Raw genomic sequence first — 10,124 nt, forward strand, 5'->3', positions numbered from 1 at the left:
TGCTTCAACACACCTGATTCAGATGAAATGGATCTCTTCATAAGATTGTTAAGTTCTGCACAAGCCTGCCAATGATGCCTTGATCTGAATCCACATCTAAAACCTGCAAGACAGCAGCCCTGGAGGACCGGGTGTGGGTATCCAGGGCATCTATAGATCAAAGTTCAGGGTCTCTCTTCTCTTTCTGGAGAAGATCTATTCTTCCAATCTGTTATCCAGCTTATTGGGAACACAAGACTAAATTACTGGAATGCTCCTTTAAGGAAACGTAGGTTTTAAAAACACATTTTCGGACGCAACCTTCTTCCAGTTTGAACCTCCACCCAATGCCACATCCTGAAGTAGAAACTGGATGAAGGGATGACCCACAAAAATGACCTCGTTTTAACAAAAAAAAACACCCCCTCCCAGAAGAACCGAACCTCACACTGTTTCTCACAAGGACATCAAGTGCAAAAACGCACTCACAAACACACGCACCAGTCCAGACTGGGACATCAAGACAATGTTTTTACGCTCCTGCTGGTTTTCACCAGTGGCGACAAGCACCTGTGCGTTGTGCGCAACAAAGGTTCCTAGCAACAGTCGTCGGGGAGAGAAATAGTCAGGATGCACACCTGTTTGATCTGCCTGGACCCTCTGTGATAAGTGGCCTCCGTAACCATGACGACCAGGATACGGGATGGATCCATGTGGTGCTATTGAATGGCCTTGGATTATAAACACACATATACAGGCGCGCACACACAAAGTTAGCGAACACACTTCATGCTTGAAGAAGTAGGCTGCACCCGGCAAATAAACAACAACACATGCACGGAGACAAACGCACAAACGGCAAAATCGCACGAACCAAATGAAGTCGTACAACTAACGAAGCAGTTGGGGCATGTCAGGTTTCACACCTGCATGTATACTCGTAACAGACTTCACACATGAAGAAGAGTGCAAAACAGAGTCTCACATTCAGCAAGAAATAAACATGCATGCACAATTCAACGGGTAAAGATAAACGAGGCGGCAGATGGCCGACATGCTGACGGTTACTCACAGTGTGCAGGTGGACGAGGAAGCGTTTTGTCTCTCACTAAAGAACTGTGCGTCGACCTTGGAGTGAAAAATGTGAATAGTTAACTGCAGCAGTCATTCACACAAAAATAGACGAACAAGCCTGCACACAAAAAATAAATGATTGTGAGCGCTGTCACGTTTTCTATAGACTGAAAAGCGGGATAGAAATGTGAGCATTTAAATGCAATCAAACATTAACAATGACGCGTGCTGCTGTGTGAGCTTTCTCTTTTAAATTCCTCTCTGATACAGCGATGAATGGTTACAAATTAAGACATATGAAACTGCGAGGGCTTCTCTGCTCTGTGGCTCTGCACATGAGCTTCATGTGCAGGCTGCAGGTCTCAAGCATTGAAATGTAAATGAAGCAACAATCTGTGTTGTCTGTATTAGGATAATTTCATGTATAGAGAAGCAGCGCACAGCCCCCTCTGCACACATTGACTTCTGCTGTTCTGCACAAACATTGTAAGTATATAAACCAGATATTAAAACTTGGACTGATGCAGTCGTGCTGTATTTGCTGGATTATCAGCACCTGAAATGTTTTTAAGTCCGTCAATGACTATGGAGGTTAATTAAATTTTCTCTCATTCTGCTTATCCTGAGAACACTTGATTAGCATGCAAACTATTTTGAATTAAATGTAATTTCCATGCAAATAAAAGTATGTGAAACTGTTTATATTTTTCCTTTATAGGAATCTGATAATTAAATAACAGAAATCCAGGTTCACATTTAGATTTGCGCCTCTTGAGAATGAAGATCTTGTAAAGACTTATTGAACATACGAGAAAACAAATGTTCATGCTGTCAGGCAACCTTGCAGTTGTTAGACATGATCGTTTATTTGTGTTAATCTGTGTTTTCCTTTAGGCTGACAGTTCTTTGTGAGTGCTATTGAAATAAATATTTTCTTGTAATTGTGCAGAGAAGAGAGTCTGAGAATTCAGCTGTTGTACTTGTTCCAAGAACAGATACAAAGCCAATCATGGCTCACAAGCTGAGTCTTTTCTGCTCCTTTTTAAATAAAATGCAATGTTCACATCACATCAGTACAAGACAAAATCAAAATGAATAAGCCATCACCAGTGCTCACTAAAACCCAAATAAATGGAGACTTAACAGCAAAAATGCCACAGCTGGGAATCAAATGTCAGATCAGATAAGGATGGCTCGTCCTCGGGTTTAAGAGCCAGCCGGGTCGATTTGCACAGTCTGACTTATCACCCTAAATCAGGGCTGCACAGTTTGAGCTCATCATGCACTTGCTTGAAAGAGATAACAGCTGATCGGTCTACTGCTCATTAATCTGTTTTGTTTCTCTAGTCTAATTTTTTGCACAGAGGCTCATTTTCACTGTTGCATCTTCAAGATATTTGACCATCTGTCAGAGTTGGGTTGGTTTAATTCAGTAAGCTTATATCTAAGTTTGAGGATTATTTTCTCAGACAAGGAAAAACTGAGGAAACACCTGAAAAAGTAGGTGCATAATTTAAGATTCAAATTGTACGTTGAAATTATTGGACAGTGGTATGATGGACATTTTCCACATCTACAAAGCTTGGTGAGATCTGCTCTTGACATTTGTTTTTATAAAGTTAAGGAAGTTAAATGTCATGAAACCATTTATCATTTAGTACTACTCAGATGTCTATAGCGCCGTCTAATGTCTAAAAACCATACTATATTACTAATAAGACCCGGGAGTTAGTTACATTTCTTCAAAAGCCATCCCCTCTACTTATTATGCAGCAGTTTTTTTTCTAATGGTTACAAAATTATAACAAATCCAATAAGTTAAGCGTTGGTTGTTTTACAGCTGCAGAGGAACTCTATTTGTTTAAAACAATGATTATTAAATATCATCATAAAAGTTCCTTTGTTAACTGAGTTTATATACCATTTGAAAGTACTTTTAATAGATTATTTCATGTGTGCACGCTCCAAACAGCTGTTGGACACACATACCTATTGATTTTTAGCATATTTCCAAAACAGCTGCTTTATTGTATGTTGGATATAACAGACCTTCCAGAAAAAATATTTCTTTCATAAGCATAATTTCAAACTGCTGATTATCCACATTGCTAGCTTAAGCAGCAAGGCTAGCTTGGCGAAACGGACAAAAAGATAAACATTTTTTAAATTACCTGACTAAAAATACATTTTATTTTTCATTTTGTTGTGAAAGCAGGTGTTAAATAACTTTAAAAATCACTTTCAGTATTTTTTCTTTAAAAAGAAAAGTTAATGGAAAAACGACGCCAACAAGGGGTGGCAACACCCATTCCGAAATACCGCCATTCCGACATCCCGCTATTCCGACATCCCACCATTCCGACATCCCACCATTCCGACATCCCACCATTCCGACATCCCGCCATTCCGACATCCCGCTATTCCGACATCCCATCATTCCGACATCCCACCATTCCGACATCCCGCCATCCCACCATTCCGACATCCCGCTATTTCGACATTCAAACGTCCCACCATTCCGACAAGGCTTTCCGTATATGGAAATGTGCGTTACTCAACAGGCGAGTCCCTTCTTTCTGTTCATGCAATTTATATGTTTAACACATGTTTACAGGTAAGCGTTATTAAAGACACAAAGTCTCGGCAACTGGAGGAGGAGAAGCAGACCGCGGTGGTTTTCAATCACACACTCCAATGCCTCTCGTTTCAACTTCCGAAAATTTAATCCAGGAAAAAAAGGCTTACAAACATGTACCGAAACGGCTCCATAACACGCACAAGAATCCAAAAGAAACGAAAGTTAACTAAAAGAAAGCAAATAAACAGCATGAAGTGGTCAAAATTGGTTTTACGCATGCCTATGTGCGTCTGGCACATGCGTCTTCGGGCTCTCCCACGTTGGTTTGTGGATGAAAGCTATATGTTCAGCTGTAATGTCATGTAAAAACAATCTCTACATGACATTTACTCCCAGGTGTGACCAGTTAGGTCCTTAAGATATCAACAGGCTGTATGAAGCCTTGCGCAACGGCTGTGTGTTTGTGCCAAATGCGCAAAGCCCATTCGCGCTTCCCAAAATTGGAGCGAGTACTCATAAATCACGTGAATAACATGAATAAACGTTTTTACTGCATTTTGTTGTGTTTTATACGTTCTATGCTGTCATTTCTCTCCTCTCCTATTGGCAAGGCAAGGCAGAGTGCTCGCAACTGTGTCCTGTGCAGTAGCCGTGATATCTGTGATTGCAATTATTACTTTTGCATATGATGACAGCGTGCAAAAGACGCATGGGCTCTGTGGAGAACTCCGCTCCAGCTGGCTGCTGTGACAGCTCACTGACACTGTATTTCTGCTTAATCAGTTTCAGTCTCGCCAGAGTTACATTAATATCTGTATTTTTATATTTGACATTTCAGGGGATTTTGATAATAGATTATTATAGTTTGTTTGCGAGGCCTTCATTAGTGTAAAATGTTTTGGGTAAAAAATAGGCTATTAAAAGGAACTGTCGGAATGGCGGTATGTTAAAAAAAAAAAAAAAAAAAAACATACCGCCATTCCGACCATAGGAGGAAAAAAGTGCGACAATTGGAGACCCATGTCGGAATGGCGAGATGTCGGAATGGCAGCATGTAACCGCCAACAAGCTAGCACTGTAGCTAATAACATTCCGGCAGGCAGTGTTAGTTAGCTGTAGGAATTAAGAGTTAAGACCACATCAACATTTATATGGACTTAATATACGCAGTTAAGTTTTTGAAACTGGTTAAAGCTGTAAATCTTTAGAAGATAAGTTACTTATAAGCTGTTACTAGTTACTAGATAAGTTGCTATAAGTTCATGCTAGCAGGCTGTCCATCAAGCTAACATTTAAGTCTGTGACTGGCTGGCATGTTAGCTGTATCTGAAAATAAAAAAAACTTTCTGTTTTATCCCCTCAAATTCTTTATCTAATAATATTAATTTAAATAGATAAACCAGAAAATAGCTGTTTTAGCACTTGTCTTTCACAAACAAAGATGTAAAATGACCAAACTGTCCTTTTACACTATTGTTACACCGGGATTGATATTCTTAAACAGTTTTGAAACTGTTTTTAAACAATGTATAATTGGTCTAATTCTTATGAAAAAGGGCCTGATGCAGATAAAAATATTTTGGGGGGTGTGTAACAAGAGGAAAAGAAAATGGAGTGAAAAATAGTTTCAGCTTTAAACCCGCATCAGTGTTGTGCTTAAACCCTAATGTGAGCAAATAAATCCTGAAAAGAATCGCCTCGGAGCTAGCTCTGACTTATAAAATGTAAAAGTAATGATAAAACAAATCCTGTCCTTGTTTTCACCCCGTCAATAGATAATTGTAAAGCAGCCTCAGAAACAGAAACGCCTCTTCCCTGATTTTTCTCTTTTTCTCTCCAATCTTCAACTGCCCCACCACCTCAACCTCATCCACCCCTGCCTTCCCCTCCTCCCTTTTCTTCTTATCTTCTTCCCCTCCAGCAAATGAAAAGGCCACATCAGACAATAGATTTGGCCTGCTTCTTTAGTAGATGAAGAGAAATTAAACAGCGGTGGAAGATGAACAAACAAAGTGAGGACTCGGTGAAGAGTAAAGTTTCAAATTTGCTTCACCAAACCTTGGTTTCTATAGCTGCTGTATCACCCAGGAACATATGTCACAGTTCATAACATAAACATATTTTTAACTGTAGTCTTCTACTTTCATTCAAATTCACATTTTGTGGAATTCAACATTTTATTGTGTTAGTCTTCCTTAAGTTATCCTTAAAACAAAGATACACAACAGCTTAAAACGCAGACAACCCATGAGACAAATGTTGAATGTTAAAGGTAAAAATGTATTTTGCACTAAAACTGTTCCATTTTTGCCTTCTTAAAGTGTCTTGTTATATTTTTTATGCTGCAACTACCCAATTTCCTCACAGAAAATCAGTGAAATGTAAGTAAATCATCTGCGCTCTGTGCAGCTCTCATCTCACGCAGCCAAGCAGTAGTGGTACACATGTTTTTCTTCCCAGGCAATATTGAGGAAGAGCTATTCAAGGCCACCCCGGAGGAACAGGGACACCTTGTTTTCACGGCTGTACGAGGAGGCTTTTTGAAGGCAGACTGAAAGAGATCTGAAGCTGTAATAAGTTTGCCGGAGACGGTGGAGAATCAATCCACATCCGGCCTCAACTGTGGTGGAACTGATGCAATGTCAGTCACTTCAGCTGAAGGAGAGGCGAGGAGGCAAGAACAGGCAGCGAGGGGAGGTTAGAGGAGACCAGGAGGAAGAGGAGGAGGAGGCGTGGAGGAGCAGAAGGTGCAGGGCGGAGAGCGATGGCACAGTCTCCCACCAGCGCTGTCACAACCACACGCATGGCTGCTGTTGCCACTGATTGTGATTGCTGTTCAAACACGGCCGACAGCTGCCACAAACATCTCCTGCTTAATATGACACACATCTACTCTCACCTATGGACACACACACACACACCCATTGGCTGCTCTGTGCTGTCCTGCTTTATGGCACCCTGTTATCTTTTTTTCTTCTTCTTGCCCTGATAAGACTGCGGCTGCTGTGATTGCCCTCCGCTCACTATAAAGTATGACAGCTCAATCACTCATCAAATCAAGATGTTCCCTCAGTCATGATGAAATAACACAAATATCACACTCTTGTGCTCCTTGTCATTGATGTATTTAGCCCTCAAATATGTAGTCTTGGAAACAGTTTCTGAACCTGAGAAAAAATCCAGAGATCTGGTCTCTCTGTGTCTCATCACACAATTACATTCTGATTATTGGTTGAAATATTTTTAAAGTAAAAACTGTAAAAAGTGGTAGTTCATGCAGATTTGCTCCGCTGTGAATAAAAGAAAAAGGTGATTTTAGACTCTTAGCTGGAGAAACGAGACAAAGACCTCGCCTCGGATATTGCGATGTGCATGTTTTGCTGATTTCTACATCAGAAATGTTATCAGAAAAACAAACAGCGGGGGAAATGATGAGCTGAGGCCTGTTTCTGATCAATATGCCGGGCAGCTACAGACATACAACCCAAACCACCAAAAACAGCCACCAGTTTATCTAAAACATGGCGATTGTGCTCCCGTACAGAAGGAGCCTGATGTTTTTTTCATTTATTTGTTTAAAATCAAACACTGTTGCCTTCAGCTTCGAAACAATCTGCTAAAGCTGATAATGACTCAGGGCAAACGGGGCTTAGTTATGCATGCAGAGTGTGTTCACTCAATAGTATATAATTCAGCTTGCTTCTTCCTCCCATCCTCCACAGAGAGCAACAATCACAACATCAAATGCACCCCCTCTTTTCATGCTTATTCCTGCTGTTTTTCTCTATTTCTGTCTGTCTGTGCCATCCTCCCTCCACGTTTCACACACACACACACACACACACACACACACTCCCCTCCACAGCAGCAGTTGTACATTATGGAGTGGTAACCAGGCAGCATCTAATTGCAATAATTGGAAGAATGTACCGAGCGGCCTGTTTGAACACCTGTTAGCACTGAATTTCTCTCATGGCTACAGATTGTATGTGCTGTGTCACACCATTTGGTGCGGGCATGTGTGTGTTTATGTGGGTGCATGTATGTTCACTGTGAGGCTGCTCTTGCACTCACGCTGAGGAAGAGGAGGGGAGAATGTAAAGAAGAAGTCCTGGCTGTGCTCCAACTCCCATTTTGACACCTCAGACCCTGGCAGAAGGAGCCTGCCTGCACATCCACACCGAGTCACCCAGAATAATTTGGGACTTTGGTAAAAATGAATAATATGCATGATGCATCTTGGCCTTCACACCTCTCATGCTGTCCCCTCTTTGGGGTCTCTTTTCTCAGCTGTAGCATTTTGGAACAACACACTGAGGCTCTGACAGAGTGAGGAAACGTTTCAGCTCTGAGAGGTGGGGGCAGGCCGGTGTCTGTGTTTAGGATTCAGCCGGCGTCAGTGACGACACCTCCCCCGTCCTTGCCGAGGGGCATCTGGGCAGATGTGGGAGCTGTCCGCCGCCCCGGTGCTGAAATCTCTAATCAGCCTCTCTTCACGCTCATAAAAGCTGTAATTTCACCACAGCCCCGCGTTACGAAAATTAATTTGAAGGCTGCTCGGAGCGTGCACACATGAAATAATCTTATAAAAGTGAAATTCAACGCGGTTGCCTCCCTGTGAGGGGGCCCCAGCAGGAGCTCTTTTTTTTTCTTTTTGAACTTCATTTTCCCCTCTTCTGCTACCGCTTCACGAGTTTAGAAAATACCAGTTAAGCTTCTTTCTTTAAGAAATGTCCAACCTACAGGAGACGAGCCGGGAATTGATTCAGGCGGAGTGTTTCAACATTGAGCTGTTGTCATTTGACCCCGGGGAGCCCAAACAGGCTGCGAGGCGGGGAATGCTGATAATCCATCGGCAGGTAACAACGCGGAGACCACGCTGCTCTGTCCGCAGGGAAGCCTGGATAAAGAACTTGCTTTCCCTGTCTAATTACTGCAGCTATTATAATAATCGGGGCAACATTATCTTGAAAACAATACAAGCACTTAAGGCTGCACTGGGGCCAAATATGCAGCTGAGACTCACTTTTTGGAGAAGTTTGGTGGTGGGAGGGCTAATATTTGCTTCTCTGAAGTGCAGATTATGATACTTGGAGACTGAGTTATGTAAAAATATGCGGATTCACTTACTTTGATATGAGGAGGGTCAGTCGCCTCGCTGCATCCTCGTATCCACCGGCTCTAGAGCAAGAGAAAGAAAACAGACGAAGAAATCTTAATATGCGTAAAATTTGTCGGACAGATCCCTTTCTTTCTCTATACTTTGTCTTTTCCCAAGCTCACAGTCTTACAACCACCCTCCTCCACTCTTTCTACGGTCTATTTTTTCTCTCCCCGCCAAACGCGAGATTCTCCGCGCTCACCTGTCAGCTGTCAGTCCGGCTCCGCTGCTCCGGTGCTGGATGGAGGGCTGGAGAGCCCCGGCGCGTCTGTGGTGGAGACCAAGCCTCCAGTGCGCTGCTGTCTGCACCTTTTAAAAGCCTCCACTGGTCCAATAGGAGGTCTGTCAGCCTGATGGGACCTGACGTCACCCCTCCCCTCACTCACCCAGCACCCACCTCCCCTCACCTCCTCCCCCTACTTTATTTTAACTATAGGAGGAATTATATCCTCTCTCCTTCTTCAAGAAAGAAGAAAAAAATAACTCAAATTTCAGCACAAGCGCACAGCGAAAATTGATTAAATGTCTATTCCCTGCTGTTATAATTAATATTATTTGAGTTTCTAATGCATAAAAATATAGAGGCATCATGTATAATTTTTTAGAACATACTGCAGAGTACAGGAAGCAGGGCAGTCTGGAAAATCACCTCCTGTTTATCCGCAGAATGAACCAAACACGCAGGAGTCAGCTGAGGAGGTGACTCCAGGTGAGGAAAAACAACAACAAAAAAGTGTCAATTACCTCTGTCATCAGCTTCGGTCACTAAAAGATCGGATGGAGGGAAGAGAAGCAGGTGAGTTACAAATTTATTCAGAGATCTTTCGCTGCAGCTCAAATGATTCTTTGTATATTTGCTGTAGCAGTGGGCTGTTACTAATGCACTGAGGCACTGTACTCTGGTACAATTTGTAAGCACCTGACTAAATTTAATTGAATGACATTTAATGCTTCTATGCCTCAAAATTCAGGAAGAAATCTAAGTGCAAAATTGTACAATAAGCACAGTCACGCAGCTATTTCAGTTTAAATCTTACATGCAAAACAAGTTGCTCTTACAAAGGCGATAAAATCCCTTTTTAGTTCATATTAATGAATAGTGAAATGTTGCATACTTTGTGCTTTTGAGCAGATTCTGGTGCAAAAACTGAAGCTTTTTCTTGTCATTTCTTTTAGTTGCGCTGGTTGTCTGCAGCATATTCTATCACTGCTGCCCTGTGTTGAGTTTAAATGACCAGAGACAATGTTCAAATATTTGTTTAAACCTCTCCAGTGTTATTTTTCTGCATTGTTGTCCAGCTTTAGTATCAGCGCAAAGAGAATTATGCAACT

The 10,124-nt window shown here is 41.9% G+C and overlaps 1 long non-coding RNA gene across 1 annotated transcript; it reads right to left on the bottom strand.

The window, feature by feature from the left end:
* Window positions 1-1,045: 1,045 nt before the first annotated feature.
* Window positions 1,046-9,069, bottom strand: LOC140306705 (uncharacterized). The gene is made up of 3 exons (XR_011915779.1): window positions 8,995-9,069; window positions 8,762-8,812; window positions 1,046-1,107 (listed from the first exon to the last, which is right to left on the bottom strand). It is a non-coding gene; the product is annotated as an uncharacterized lncRNA (long non-coding RNA).
* Between the last annotated feature and the right edge of the window lie 1,055 nt (window positions 9,070-10,124).

Source organism: Leuresthes tenuis, unplaced genomic scaffold, assembly GCF_036924035.1.
Source record: "Leuresthes tenuis unplaced genomic scaffold, fLeuTen1.0.hap1 SCAF_5, whole genome shotgun sequence".
NCBI lineage: Eukaryota > Metazoa > Chordata > Actinopteri > Atheriniformes > Atherinopsidae > Leuresthes > Leuresthes tenuis.